Source organism: Sceloporus occidentalis, unplaced genomic scaffold (genome assembly GCF_023333645.1).
Source record: "Sceloporus occidentalis isolate IW3139 unplaced genomic scaffold, rSceOcc1.0.p SCAF_3, whole genome shotgun sequence".
Lineage (NCBI taxonomy): Eukaryota > Metazoa > Chordata > Lepidosauria > Squamata > Phrynosomatidae > Sceloporus > Sceloporus occidentalis.
In genome coordinates this window covers 41135872-41152128 of record NW_028316983.1, presented here as the reverse complement: position 1 = coordinate 41152128, position 16257 = coordinate 41135872, and positions in this window count along the sequence as shown.

Here is a 16257-nt window from a genome sequence, read left to right as displayed (position 1 = left end):
AAAAGCAACGAATAATCAGAATAATCAGAGACAGTGCATCTTCTCCATGCCAGTTACTGGTTGTATGCCAATGATAAGGAACTGTCATGTTCATGTTCATAGGCCATTGAGGCTTCTTGTACATGAAGCCCATTGGCAAATATGATATGTTACTGTTCTAAATGAAAGATAGACTTGATCTTCAGGCTGCTCTAACTTCTTTTTACATTTTTAGAACCGTAGTATGTTTTAGGCATGCCAGGGAATCCCATTTTGGGAGATAGGCAGGATATAAATCCCCTAAATAAATAAATAAATAAATAAATAAGGGATGTGTGAATCTGCTTAATCTGTTTTATTCCTGGCTTTAATGACTCTACCAAAGGACATTGTATTTAGCACCTTAGATGGGGTCTTTAAAGTCTGGAATAAAATACACAGCAGATTCACTGCACCTTGATACTGAAACCATTGACTGCCACTGAAAGCTGTGTGCAAAAAAAGAACCGCTCAGATAGGACCATCTGTCTTAGGCTTAGAAAGTTCACATTGACATGAAATAAGATTTTGTATTTTGAGCAGGTTTTGTTGCTGTTCAGTGGTTTGTTGTTTGCATATGTATGTGTAAGTGTATAAATGTAGCAGCATGCTTTGAAACTAATATAAATGTGCTTGGGCACATTCATACCAACAATGTTACAAAATGGATGAAAAAGAAATAGCAATGACACCTGGAAGCTAAATTGAGCCCTTTGCCCCCTCCTCCAAACTCCAACATGAGAAAGAAGATCAGAAATATCTACAGCCATTGTGCTACAAAATAAATTAATTTTGACATTTAATCTTAGATCAAGTGGTGTATCTCACAACAGATGGTTTGTCTTGTCACTGTAGCAAATGATGATAAGCAAATCTGCTTCAAAAATTAGAATTAATTTCCAAAGTTCAGCTAACAGCATTCCCAAGACATTGAAATTAAATGCAAGCTATCTTGGACACCTACACAATACTGAGTAAGTTTTTAAAAGAACATAATCTTTCCTGGTTCATTATTATTGTTGTGCTTTAAAAAGCATCAAGTAAAATATATCCTTCACTGCACTGAAAAATCTGAAATGTAATTCCAGAGATTCCTTCTGCAGTTGGCGGAGACTGCTAATAATGCTCTTAAAAATAAAATATTTATATATTGTATTCCATTGGACAGCATTAATAAATCCCATTGAACTCAATAAGCCTCACATCTGAGTAGTCCATGTATGGATTTGCTCTGTTGGATTACCAACAGAAGTAGTGTACCAATGGATGTGATATAGTAATTACAAAATCAAGTTAGCATATAGTTGAAATCTTCATTTAGCCATAAAGTTCCCTGGGCAACACCAGGTCAACTGCTATCTCTCAACTTAATCTACTCAGTCTTCTTCATCTAGGTCCTCTAGATGTTTTAGAGTTCATCTCCCAGCATCCCTTCTCATTGGCATGTATGCTGCTAATGCAGGTGGAAACCGAAGTCCAAGATATATGAAGGCTCAAATGTTGAGTATTATCAATATACACCAAGGACATATCTACCACCTTCTCCCCTGAGTTCTCAGGAGAAGGAATTGGATACAAAAGTAATAAGAAATCAAAAATCAATTTTTGTCAGAACCCCACTGAGTTTGTGGGTAGCCACACCATAATAAGAAATTGAAGAGGGTGTGCAGTATAGACAAACAGAAAACTAAGGATATCCTGTTGGGAGTACTATAGTTCAGTGGGGCTGCAAAAGCTATACATGCAAAGGTTACCATCCCTGGTATGTTCAGATTTTTTTAAGTGAAGGTAGCAGGTAGATAGGGGCCTAAATAACCTAAAGGCACCAGATTCTGTCTGATCTTGGAGGTTAAGCAGGATCACCCCGATAAGTATTTGGATGGGAGACCACCAATTAATACCATTCAAAGGAAAGAACCACCTCTATGCCTAAGAAAACCCCATGAAATGTGTGGGATCACCATAAGTTGACAGGTGATTTGAAGGCACCTGTGCACACATGTGCATGCACAGAAACAGAGTAAGTAGATGTGAAAGGCTTCTGAGGCCCTAGAGAGTTGCTGCCAGTCAGAATAGATAATATTAAGCTAGATGGGCAAATAATCTAATTGATAGTGGAACATAGGAAGCTATCTTAGATTAAGTTCATTCTAGTTGAATTATGTCATGGATGACTTGAACCCCTTAATGGCCTTGAACTGGAAAATGAGTCCATTATTCATTGATAACCTTGAATGATGTAGCTATGTAGGAATTCTTTGTATTACAATGAAATGACTTTCTGCCAAGTCTCTCCAATACCTTATAAATGAAAAATTAATTAACACCCACAAAACCCTATTGGGAATTTTGGCCTCATTTGCATCAGTATCATAACAGAGTGCTTCCCTAGCATTAAGTGGGAACCCGAGAGTTAAATACAAAAGAAAATGTCTTTATGCCTGAGTCAGAGTTGGGTTTCAGGATTACAATGTGAGTGTACAGGAAACTTTAAAGATAAAAAGTGTGTGTGTGTACACACACACACACACACACACACACACACACACAGCAAAAATGTTGAGGCAAAAATATGCAAAGAGAGTAGAAACATTTGATTTCTAGGATCCAGAGAACTTGCTTGGTGGGGCAACTTTTCCCAGGATGGGGGACATTTTTTGCCCCTGTATGAATGCAGCAGGCAGTGCTAGTGCATTCAGAGAAACTAGAAGTGCTGTCATATCACTTCTGGTTTTCCTTTTCATCCAAAAAATGCCTTTTCAACCCTATGAAGATATTTGTGAGATTTTTTTGTAAACAAAATTTATGATTTTTGGTAAATTCTCAACAGATGAGCCAAACTGAAAATCTCCTCAGTTTGTACTGTACCAAATACTATTCCAGGAATAGTAAGGATCATGCTGCCATAGAGATGAGAACCCTGTCAGATAAAAAGAGGTGCTAATAGGGATGTAAATCTTTGACTACAGTCACCCCTCCATTTTCATGGACTTGAGATCTGCAGTTTTGATTATTTGCAGAGGGACAACCTCTGTTAAATTAATGGCATGTCCGTCCATGGCAAGTGTGCACAGCCACATGTGAGAACATGCGATCCTTCAAGCCTATGTGGCATGAATATCCAAAGATTTCCAAATTGGGGGAGCTGGAATGAATCAAACACAAATTCGGAGGGAGGACTGTATTTCATCCTCTCATGTAAGGATGAGTAATTTCTGTAGTGTTCTTCCCACTGTGGATGAAAATGAATATTTCCCCTATATTTGAACATTCCAAAATGTTGTAGAGGTATTATTCTGTGTAGAAAAACACATGGTCCCCCATCCCCAATTAGTTTTCTGTGCAGAAAATATATGTGTGCGTTTGTGCTGGAAACAGGTTTTCTGTGCAGAAAACAATGTTTTGCACTAAAGTGTGCTTTTCAATTTAAAATAAATCCTCCATAATACTTTGGGATGTTTGCATACAAGGAGAAAATTATATTAGATTCCCAGTAGACTATTATTTATCCCAACAGGGTTTTCCAATTATTAGGAAGCCAATTTTTTGACCTTGGAAGAAATAATAACAAATATTATTTCCATCTGTAATTCAGCAGTAACATTACTAAAATCACAGGGATTCAGTCTGTGATTTAAGCACCCAAAGCCCCAAGCCTAGATCTCTCAGCGGCAATTTCTCACCCAGACTTTTATGACAATCTCAATCTCTTTCTATCCTGAATATGAAGAAATATGTGACTTTTTCTAAGATTTCCTCCCAAGCCAGCTGAAATCAAATTGATTCATAAATGTAAGCAGGGGATTCAGGAGCTTTGTCCTGTCTGCTGGGGACCGATTAGGGCAAGAGAAAGTCATATAGGAAAATCATAAACAGGAAAGCTTGCAATTTGGCCATTTAAAAAAAAAAAAAGTTATTAGGACAAACCTGTAAAATGAAACAAACAGGATGGTTTAACGTTATATGCTTCTTTGCCTTCAGTAGAGTTGTTTTGCTCATGACAAGAAGGAGAGCCACTGCTAAACTCATAGTAGACTTGATCTTTCTCTCCTATGTCGATAGAAACCTGTTTCTGAATCAGGCTTTTGAGGTTCAGTGGGAGCTTCAGGAAGCATGGAAGAGTGTTTCTCCCTGCATCTACTTGTGGAAGAACACCACTGAATTCTGGCTTAGTAACTCTGAAATATGCATCCCAAGTTTGAGGTAACTAGCTTTCATAATCTCGAAGCAACGGAGGAGATATACATACAAACATATACACACTCTTTCCTCTATTATTATACATTATTTAGCAAAAAGTTAGACTTGTAACAAAATGTTAGTTAAGAAAACATCAAAGAGGCTTTACATCCAATCCAAGTTAAGATAGGATGGATGTCCTTGGAGCAAACCATTAGACTTGTTTTCTACCCAATAGTTTTCTATCCAAATATTACAGATGTCTTCCATTCAGTGTCCCTGACAGCCAGCCATGCTCTTCTCCATGATAGTGTAAGCTATAAGAAATGCAATTAAAGCACCCTTCCACCACGATGCTATTTCTGTTTTTCTTTTCCAGTTGACATTTATCATTCTAAGGCAACTAAGTGGTCTTCAATGGGCTATATGGGGAACTACAAAAAGTAACAACCCAGAGTTTGTTACCATTTAACAAGGCTTTTTGTGGTTCTGCAGAGCAGGCTCCCTCCAAGGATGTTAATCCTTCTGCTTCTGAATAGCTCCATGCAGTTAAATTTCTGTTGGTCCATATTAATATAAGTTTAGTATTACAGAGACTGGTGATGATGAGCAATGATGTATATGTAAATTCCCATTGTTGATATTTATGAGTCTTGATTAAGATCAGGGAGTTCCTGAATATTGTGGCACAAAGATATATCAAGAAAGTGTATTACAAGTGTTTTACTCTGTTGTCCCCACTCCCCAGTGAAATAGGCTACTTAACATCATTAGAAAGATGAATTAAGAACCTGAAAATGAGTTAAGAGTAGATTGTCTCCTGAAACTGCAATGGGAACATTCTGCCAATGGAATATAATCAAACACAATCTTAACATCCCTAGTGGTTAAAGGACTGTTGCGCAAAGAATTTCTGTTTAAGAAATATGAGGGTAACAAATATTTAATGAAATGCAAACTAACTGTGTTTAAATTATCTATGGCTTTCCATACTCACAGACCAACAAGGAAGCTTCAAAGAACTAGGCATGAATATTCAGGAAAGCTGGATTTAAAACGCATGCAAATATTTACACTGATATTGCATGCATGTGCATTTGGTCCAGCAACAGAGGAAACAGTCATGTGACTTTCAGTTTTGCATCCTGCATTTTGAATATCAAATCATGCTCTCAGAAAATGCAGTTTGTGATCAAACTACTATATTAATAGTTTCAAAACTATTGATTACATTTGAATAACAAATAAGTAAGGGAGAATTGTGATTTGCCTAAGGCTGACAGATATTCCAAGAGCAACACACAAACATAAAGGCCTTAAGTAGCAGTTACAATTAACTGCCCACACATAAATATGCATTCTTTTATTTTAAATACATGTACAGCTTTTTAAAATTTTAAAATAAGAAAAAAATAATTTACACTTTAACATTTAAAATATAATTTTCTCTTTGAAATTTCACACTAATTTTTTTGTCTGCAAAGTGCTTTCAGAGTTAGGATTCTTTCCTTTGTTTACTTTCTTGCATATATTTTATCCTACTTTTTATGCCAACAACACTTCAGGACAACTAACAATGTTGAAACCAAAAGTATTGCATCACCCAACCTCAAAATAGTCTTTGAAAAAAATGGACTGAGTGTAGGATGCATACTCTTGGCCTAATGATGGGACATGACAGAACATTTCTAACTCACAAAGTAAATGCAACCTGTCAGTAATTGTCAATTGCCAATGTTTAGAAAACCCAACAACACTTAGTTACACATACACAAATGGGCAGTGGAGGGATGTTTTCATCTCATGTCCTGTGTCACTTGATCAGAAAGTAAGGTTAATTCAAAAGAAATGAGAGTCATGACATTAGGAAGGAACATTAACAATCTTAGATATTCAGGTGATACCATATTACTAGCAGAAAACATCACAGACTTGGAACAATTACTAAGGAAGGTCAAAGATGAAAGTGCAAAGACCATCTTAATGCTGAACATAAAGAAAACAAAAATAATGGCCATGGAATAAATACATAAATCCAGTCTCGACAATGAAGAAACAAATGGTTAAAAAGTCCCCATACCTAGAATCAAACATGGATCAAAATGGTGACTGCAGTCAAGAAATAAGAAGATTAGGATAGTGAAGGGAAGCTTTGAAGGAGCAAGATAGGATCCTAAAAAGTAAAGATATACAACAAAGCACTAAATCAGAATTGTAAAAGCCATTATTATCTCCATCACCACGTACTGATGAAGGAGCTGTGCAGTGAAGAAAGCAAATAAGGAAATCAGTTCATTAGAGATGTGGTGCTGTACAAGAGTGCTGAGGATACCATGGATAGCCAAAAGGACAAACAAATGGGTCCTAGAACAAAACTTTCCCTGGAACCCAAGATGACGAAACTGAGGCTATTGTTCTTTGGCTACATTATGAGGAGGCATGACTCACTAGAAAAAGGCAATGATGCTAGGAAAGATGGAGGGCAGTAGAAACAGTGGAAGACCACACTGCAGATGGCTTGACTCAATTGAGGAAATCATAGTCATTAATCTACAAGACTTAAGCAGAGAAGTGGAGGACAGGGACTCTTGGAGATGTCACAAGGCTGACTCAAACGCAGTTAACAAGAATAACAATGATGCCATATCATTTTTAAAAGAAAAAATTGGCATCTTATGCTATGATGGAACGGGTTGTTTATTCGCGCTGTCTTGAGTTTCTTGAAGCCAACTCCTTCCTCGATCCCTTTCAGTCTGGTTTCCGCCCAAGGCATTCTACAGAGACAGCTCTCACTAAGATCTCGAATGACCTTTTACAGGCCAAGGCTAATGGTCTTTATTCTGTTCTCATCCTTCTCGATTTGTCTGCAGCCTTTGACACCGTTGATCACTGTCTCCTAACTGACATACTCTCTGACCTTGGGTTCTCAGACTCTGTTCTTGACTGGTTTAGATCTTACTTGTCTGGCAGATCTTTTGCAGTAGTTGCAGGTGGTCAGACTTCTTCTCCTGTTCCCTTATCTGTAGGAGTTCCCCAGGGCTCTGTTCTGGGTCCCCTTCTGTTTTCTCTCTACACACTGTCCTTAGGAAAACTTATTAACTCTTTTGGTTTCTCCTACCATCTGTATGCCGATGACACCCAGTTGTATCTTTCCACCCCTGACCTTTCTCCAAGGCTTGAACAGCAAGTTTCATCTTGCCTCACAGCTGTCTCGCAGTGGATGCGCCATCGGCGTTTGAAGCTCAACATGTCCAAGACGGAGCTTCTTGTCTTTCCTCCTAAGCCCACCCTTCAACACTCCTTTTCTGTCTCTGTGGACAACATTTCTATTCAACCAGTCCAGCAATCCCGCAGTCTTGGTTTTATCTTTGATTCTTCTCTGTCATGTATCCCTCAGATCCAGACCACAGCCAAGGCTTGTAGATTCTTTTTGTACAATATTGCCAAAATCCGACCATATCTCTCTGCCTCCAAGATCCTGGTCCATGCCCTAGTGATCTCACGACTTGATTTCTGTAACGTCCTCCTGGCTGGGCTTCCTCTTTCTCACCTCCGTCCTTTAATTTCTGTCCAGCGTTCAGCTGCTCGCATTATCACTTCCACCCACCGCTCTGACCACATCTCTCCTGTGTTGGCATCCCTTCACTGGCTCCCCTCCCTTTCCGCATTCAGTATAAGCTCCTGCTGTCAACATTTAAAGCCCTCCATGGGCTGGCCCCTCCTTACTTATCAGACCTTCTTTCTCCTCACCTTCCCACCAGGGCCCTCTGTTCTGGTAGTCAAGGTCTGCTGTCTCAGCCCAGGATTTCCTCTGCCCCATCCCAGATTCACCCCTTTTCACTTGCTGCCCCTCACTCCTGGAACCTTCTTCCCCCACAAGCAAGAGCCATCACTTCTTTATCCAGCTTCAAAATGGAGTTGAAAACCATCCTGTTCAGAGAAGCCTTCCCAGGCATTGCATAATTGTCGCTTACTATTTGATGTTCTTTTGGTGCCTGTTTATCGAACCACTTCCTGTATTGCTAAGTACTGTATATGTATTATCCTACTTGAGAGTATGTATTTTCCCTGGAAGAAGATTAACCATCCATTATGAAGCCAAGCCCTCCCTCGGAGGTAGAGAGGAACTGCTGGACCTCTTACCCTTTCCCGCCACCACTCCCTTCTCCTTCTGTGTCATGTCTTTTTAGATTGTAAGCCCGAGGGCAGGGAACCGTCTAATTAAAAAGATTGTATGTACAGCGCTGTGTAAATTTACAGTGCTTCATAAATAAAGGTTAATAATAATAATAATAATAAATGATTTTGATTTTATGTCACTATCACACGTGATGTGGGTGTGTCCTCTAGTTGTGATTTTGTGGTAAAGATTTGCTTGCATGGAAACTTTGTTTTAGATTTTTAGTTCATGGAGATCCATCTGCTTTTGAACTACATTTCTGTGGACTGGGAATTTTCAGAAGGACATAAAAATGGATTTTGAGAGCTGTTACAAATGCAAACATTGGAAAGATCAATCCTGGCCATTTGCCTTGCTTCACTTTCTTTCCATAATGTTGTTGTTATTGTTATTGTTGTGTTCCTTCAAGTTGTTTTTAACTTAAGAGGAAGGCAAAGCTATCATGGAGTTTTCTTGACCAGTTTCTTCAGAGGGGGTTTGCCATTCTGTGAGGCTGAAGAGTGCGACTTGCCTGAGGTCACCTGGTGGGTTTCCATGACAAAGCAGGAATTCAAACCCTAGTCTTCAAACCATTGTCAGTATTAGCTGATTATATTATGAATACATATCAATATCTAAAGTTCTGTGTTGACAGCAAGCATGCTGTAATGGTTTGACCATAAGAGACTACTCTGGAGATCAGGGTTTGAATTCCTTCTCAGTCATGGAAATTCACTGGGTGACCATGGGTAGTTCACATTCTCTTATTCAGTGGAAGGCAAAGGCAAACCCCCTCCGAACAAATCTTTGCAAGAAACCCCAGTTATAGGTCACCGTAAATTGGAAGCAACCTGGAGGTACACAACAAAGCTCTATGTAAATGATGGTAGAGGAGGAGGGGGTCAGAAATAGAGAGAAAGAGAACAGTGAAATCAGGGATCAAAAGAGAAAGCAATCAAGTGCCTAGGCAGGGCACAAAAAGAAAGACATTAAACCACATGTTTTGCCTACAGGACAATCCATGTGCACATCAGATTAAGGCAGAGTGAGAAAGGTAGGAACAGAACCGGATAAATCAAGAATGAGATAGGAAAAAATCCCAAAACAGCAGTCATGTAGTACCAAATTAAGTGATTCCAAAGACAGCAAATACTGAAGCAGCTCAGTTTCCCCCATATAAACCATTTCCTTTCATTGTGTTCTGGTGCCAGCCATAGTCTGAGATAATCTGAGAAAGAGAGAGGAAGTGACTGTGTAGACCCTTTGGAGAGTCTACAGCTTGCAGTTTGTGACAGCATGAGCTAATATCACATGGGGGTGGGCACCTTTTTCTTTTCAAGGCAGCACCCTCACACTGAAGCCTAGTGAAGAGAGGCTATAAGCTGAGATCTAGGCATCCTAACCCAAATTGCAATCTTTCAAAACATTAAAAACATTGAGAGAGGAGACCAATCCCAAAACTTCCACTGTCACTACTTTTCTGTGCTAGACATTGATCTTGTTGACCACACAGCAAGAATGAGGCAGTCTGGGACTATGGCTTCTTTATAGCAATTTTTTAAAAAAAAAATCAGCATGTGTATTGTAGATACTGAGATTGAACAAGGACCTGACTACTCAAATTGAACATTTTATTTGCTACAGAATATGAAGACATTAGAAGGAGATAAATCAAAAGGGGGAGGGGGAGTAGGAGCAGCTGGTTGGATTTCATGAGATAGCAGCCTCTGTGTTAAAATATTTGGACGTGTTTCCAGCTAGAATAGAATTGCCAACTTTTCATTAGTCCTGGTCCTGTGCCTCTCACAACAGCCTGACACACATAACAATTAGTGGCTCATAATTTAGTGGTGATTTTCTTATTACTTTAATCCCATATCAGAAAAGGGTGCACTTATGTAATTGCTTTGGTTAAAGGAACAGGAATATTGCTTCTAAAATTACATTCATTATATTATACAGAATTATATATACTACCATGCATGCACACACACACACACACACACACAGACACTGCGCACGTGCTAAACCACAGGCAATATAATGTTCTAGTGCAAACATTGATTTGACCCAGTAAAGCTATTCTTGTATTTGTATGTCCTTCTACATCAAATTAAAACTGAAGATAAAATTGCACAGTGCCTCCAAAACAGATTGCGTCAGTCTTCTCTTTTCAGTTCAGGTTTTTTGATGCCTGTCCAAAAAAAAAAAAAAAAAGAAAAGAAAAAAGGAAAACATCTTCATGAAATCATTATAAGTGCCAGCTATTTAACCACCTGTCACTTTGCCATTGATGCCTACTCAATATTTGACAGGAAAAACATTATTTTGTCTACATATTATCTCACAACACAAGCAATATAACACATACACAATGACGCTTACCTATTGTGTGAAAATCTGTTTAAACAAAGAAAGGAAATTTCTCCAACAAAACCAAGGCAAGGCAAAGCAGTTGCTGGTAATTAATGTGACTGGTAAGTTTAAACAGTCAAAACATCCAAACAAAGCAATACCCCTCAGTCCTGGAAGAGCTCTTAATAGCTTTGCTTAAATTAACCTCTTCTAATTCTAAAATGGAACAAGTGGCATCTCCCCATGCAGAACGGAAAATGACATATAATGGCCTTAAAATTAGGGTTCCCAATAACAGTTAACTTGAATTGTGAGTCACTGTAAAGAGACATAGGCTGCATCTGCACTACAACAATAATGATATTTGACACCCCTTTAACAGCTGTGGAATCCTGGGAATTGTAGTTTGTTGTGGCACCATAGCTCTCCGATGGAGAAAGAGAAATGTCTCACAAAACTACAATTCCAGAATTCCACAGCAATGAGCTATGGCAGATAAAGTGGGGTCAAACTGGATTATTTCTGCAATGTGGATGCAGATTAAGTTTCTTCTCGAAGGAAGCATAACCACATTTTTTGCTCAACTAGCTTCTTCATCTGGTAAAGGTGTTGACAATAAATGACAATGTTGGAGTCACAAACCTACATTTTTACAAGATGTTGTTATAGTTGTTCTCAGTTAAGATGGTATTCCTCCATGGCCTCTGCCTACATGGATATTTATTTCATGTTGCCCAGGGTGATTATTATGGTTTCAGTTAGGATGTGAATGAAACAATCATTTGAATGGTAGCACCTAAAATCTTTAGTTTGTTTCACACTGTGGACCCAAACTAGCAATTTCTTCCCCAAAAGATGAGGTTTTTCAAATGATTCTGTACTTGCACAAAAACATAGGGGTTGTCAATGTAACTCTAATTATCACCTTTCATCAAAATTGCATTCATAAATACATATTCTAGAGCAAAGAATATAGACATCTGAACTTGTTTGTTTGGGAGGTACCTGAAGCAGTTAGCTATACATCATAACAAAGGGATAGGAAAAAACACTTTAAATTACAAAATAGATAATTTGGGATTGCTGGTAGGCTAGCTATCTACCACAAAGCTCCCAACACATGCTAAGCATAATGAAACAAAATGACAACTTTTTAAAAATCTTGAATGATTTGGATGGACCCATTTCTTTAGGAGCAATGGGAAAGTATATGACAGAACGAAGCCCTATTCACATCCTCTCTATAGAACTTTATCACACCGGGGAAAAGCTGGGATTTAAGATGGGAAATCCCATGAATAGTTTGTTGCTGGAGCATTCCTGTTTCTTCTCGGGATGAGTCCTCCCTAATTGCAATGTCATCTGAAAATCTTTGCTGCAATCCTGCGATTTTGCTGGGAAATGCTTTTTTAATACCAGCTTTCCCTGGCTTTTCCTAAAGTCCTACTAGTGTTGGTTGTATTGATATTGCAGAAATAGCCCAGTTTGAACCACTAACTGCCATGGCTCAATGCTGGAGAAGTCTTGGAATTGTAGTTTTGTGAGGCATTTAACCTTCTCTATCAGAGAGTCCTGGTGGCACAACAAACTACAATTCCCAGAATACCATAGGATGGAGCCATGGCAGGTAAAGTGATGTCAAATGGGATTATTTGGGCACGGTGGATGTAGCTATTGATTATGAAAGTGTAAGCAGAATCTAGACCCATATTTGATTGTTCAGAGGTCTTCTCTATCAAGACAGACATGCTGGAGTACAGGAGTGAAGCCTGAGTGTGAGGCCTCTCCATTACATGCTCAGGATTTCAACATCATAAGAAGTCTTATAAATCAGGTTTAGTGGCCAGTGGCATAGTTGCATTGTTTAGGTCCCTGGCAAGAAAGTGAATAAGCATGTATGCAGGTACAAAAGATGCTAGGCATATGTGTAGGTATAAAATATAGTTTTTCTCGTATTGCAAATAGCAAGCCAGGATGGAGAGATTTTAATTGGAGCAGCCGTGGGGAGAAAGCCCCCTCCCTTGAGCCACCGTTCTGATCTTTTTCAGAGGCCCTCGTCCTATTTATTTTTTTAAAAGCCAGTCAAGGGTTAACAATGTGAATAACATCAAATTTAGTTTGGGTCACAGGTTAATGAAAAAATAAGAATATGATTCAGCCCACATTAAACATTTTTAAGTATCATTAATTTCAGTTAGAAAGAATTGAGCACATTCCTAATTTTCCCATTAAAGACTGTGGGATCCAAATCGCTTAACTTTGGATGATTTCTGCCCTATGTTTTTATTTTTTCAGTATCTAGCTCCTTCATATCAATTTATCCAGTGGATATGATGGACAGAATTATATGAACAATGCTTCATGTTGTTTATACTCCAAATAGCTAGAAAGGAATGAAGGGGAAAGCAGACATTTCTACATATTTAAAGGAAGCAGTAAGTCAACATACTGAAAGGACCAATTCCTTGTAGCAAATGTTTATAAAACTCCTTTTGTATCAATTGGTGGAAACAGGCACTCTGGTTTTGGTGGTGAAATATGATAATTTTCAAAAGTAAAAAATGGAATAAATTCTGTTTAAACTAGAAAAAATGTATGTGTATGCTTAAATAATTGAGGTGTTGGTAATGATCATCAGCACCACCATCATCACTATCTATTAAGTTAATAATATTGTCGAACGTTGTTTTAGTTATTCTTAATAATAATAATAATAATAATAAATTTATTTCTAGCCCACCCAATCACTAGGGCGGGATACAGACCGCCGCTTTGCGGCGGTCTCCCGCCGCGCCATTTGCTCCACACGGGAGCTGCAGCAGCCAAATTGCGCGGCTCCCGCGCAGAGCAAAAAAGAAGCTCCATTTCGGAGCTTCTTTTTGCGGCGCCTTTATGACATTGCGAGGTGCCGCTGGCGCATTCGCGACATCATAGGCGCCGCGACATGTCTGGACGCTATGCGTCCAGTACGTAAACATGGCGGCCCCCATGTGGAAGGGGCGCCACCATGTTGTACGTATTCTATACGTACTAGGGTTAGGGGGGTGCAGAAGCACCGCCCCTTCCTAACCCTAGTACGTATAGAATACGTACTATATGGCGGTTTGTATCCCGCCCAGGAATCCAGGTGGGTTACAACCGTAAAAATACATTACAATAAAATTTTTCACCATGACTTAGCCAAGACAAATGAAGAGTATTGTCATATCTCCATCTAAAGATGTTACAGTAAAAGTGTGAAAAAAGCCAGTCCAGCAGAACTTGTAAATATTGACTTGGTGAATAGTTTAAAGATAAGCAAAGTCTACAGTTTAAAAAAAAGGAAGAAATAAGGAAAATACATTTCTTTGTGCTTTAGGTTTAAGATTCTATAATACTGATGTCAGTCTTGTGTGGAATACATTTGTGGTTTGTATAGAAAATAGTATATCAAATTAAAATCTCAGAATATGGTGGTTTGGCACAACAACAAAATCAAATCTTTAGACTTTCTAGCATCATTTCAAATAATGTTTCAATGCAGGAAACAGTTTCTTCTACCAACACTGGTTGAGGAGCCTTTATTTTTCTGTCAAAGGCCACAGGTTACTCATATCTGTTCTACTCAGTTACAACAGGATGTGGTTGAAATGCAACCAAACTCCTCCCATTCTATAAAATATAAGATTAAGCAACTACTCCGAAAAATCCAAGATTTAATAATTGAATTCTGAGCAAAAGACTCTTTAGGATATATTGTGAACTAAACAATCTGTTGGGAATGATTGTAGTCATCAGATAAGAATGTAATCCATGCTGCAAAATGTTGAGTGTGTACATTTAGAAAAATGTTAAGATTCTCCTTGGTGTATGTTAGCTTTAGTTAGACTGATGTTTATAGTAATTAGTTCCTGCAATATATTCGTAACTCGTAAGCTGCATCCACACTGCAGAAATAGAATAATAGAATGATAGAGTTGGAAGAGACCACAAGCACCATCCAGTCTACCCTCCTCCCATGCAGGAATACACAACCAAAGCACTCCCAGCAGATGGTCATGGAGCCTCTGTTTAAAGACCTCCCAAGAAGGAGCCTCCACCACTCTCTGAGGGAGCATGTTCCATTGTCAAACAGCTCTTACTGCCAGGACATTCTTCCTAATGTTGAGATGGAATCTTTTTCCTGTAACCTGAATCCATTGCTCCAGGTCATATTCTCTGGAGCTGCAGCAAACAAGCTTGTTCCGCCCTCAATGTGACATGCCTTCAAATATTTAAATAGGGCTATCGTATCACCTCTTAACCTTCTCTTCTCCAGGCTGAACACCCAGCTCCCCAAATCTCTCTTCATAGGGCATGGTTTCCAGACTCAGTAATTTTAAAATATGTTATTCATGCATGTAACATACACAGGTGCAGGGAATCCATATCTAAGGTACATACATTCATTGTAAAAGCATAACATAGGCCCAAAACAGATGGGTCAAAAGCATTGCCTTTGGGCCAATCCGGGGGCATGGCATGCAAATGATGCATGTCCCCAGATCGGGTCGAAGCTGTGCTGCACCCACTAAGGCAGCCCAAATCCAGCCGCAAAAAAAGCTTCCAGCTGAACAGAAGAGAACTTCTGCTTGACCCCAAAGCTTCTGGTGAAGAAGCAACTTTTTACAAAATAAATAAACAAACAAACAAACAAATATTTTTATGCCCATGCTTTCCTTCTCCTCTGTTCATGTGGAAGTTTTGTTTTGTGTTTTAGCATCATCAACAGTGATAGGATAGTGAAAGAGGACTGGAGAAATATAGACTTTAGGTGTCAGACTGCAGCATCAGTTAGCAATGTGCTAAAGCTTTTGCTGGGACAGAATAGGATTCTGTTCTAGCCAAATCTACTGCAGTTGTGTGTGCTTGCCTACAACAGGCAAGGTAAACAGTAGCTGACTCCAGAATCCCTTATTGAGCATGCACAAACAGCAAAAGAGAAAGAAAAATCTTCATCACAATCCACTCACAGCATGCTTTTAAAATTGTAGATCTATAAGGCTGGCCAGTAAAATGGAAATCATCAGAAGAACTGAGGCTGATGAAAGAATCATAGACTTATAGAGTTGGAAGAGACCACCAGGGCCATCCAGTCGAACCCCCTGCCATGCAGTACTGTTTTCAGAGAGTACAATGAACTGCTGTGATGTTATACACCTCTATCACTGTATCAATCGGTAAGAAATGTAAAATATTATTCTGTTTATATGTGCAGAATCTGTGTAGAAAATGTGAAACTAGGCATAAAGAAATCAATTTCCACATTTTATATTGAAGACAGATTCTAAGGTTAAGGTAGGGGACAAGGATAACTCAATCATTGGGCTTTGACAGATCAGGTGAGCAACAGCAACAGGCCCTGTGCTAGTTTAACTGAGGTCTCCAGTTGTTCCTCTGTAATAAAGGCCATGTGGCATATTCTGCACAACCTGTCCTACACTCAGTAAGACAGCTTGCTTTTCTCAGCTGCAGTGGATGAAGCTAGCCAATTGTCAGTCTTGAAGTAAGATTCACCCACCAGCCCA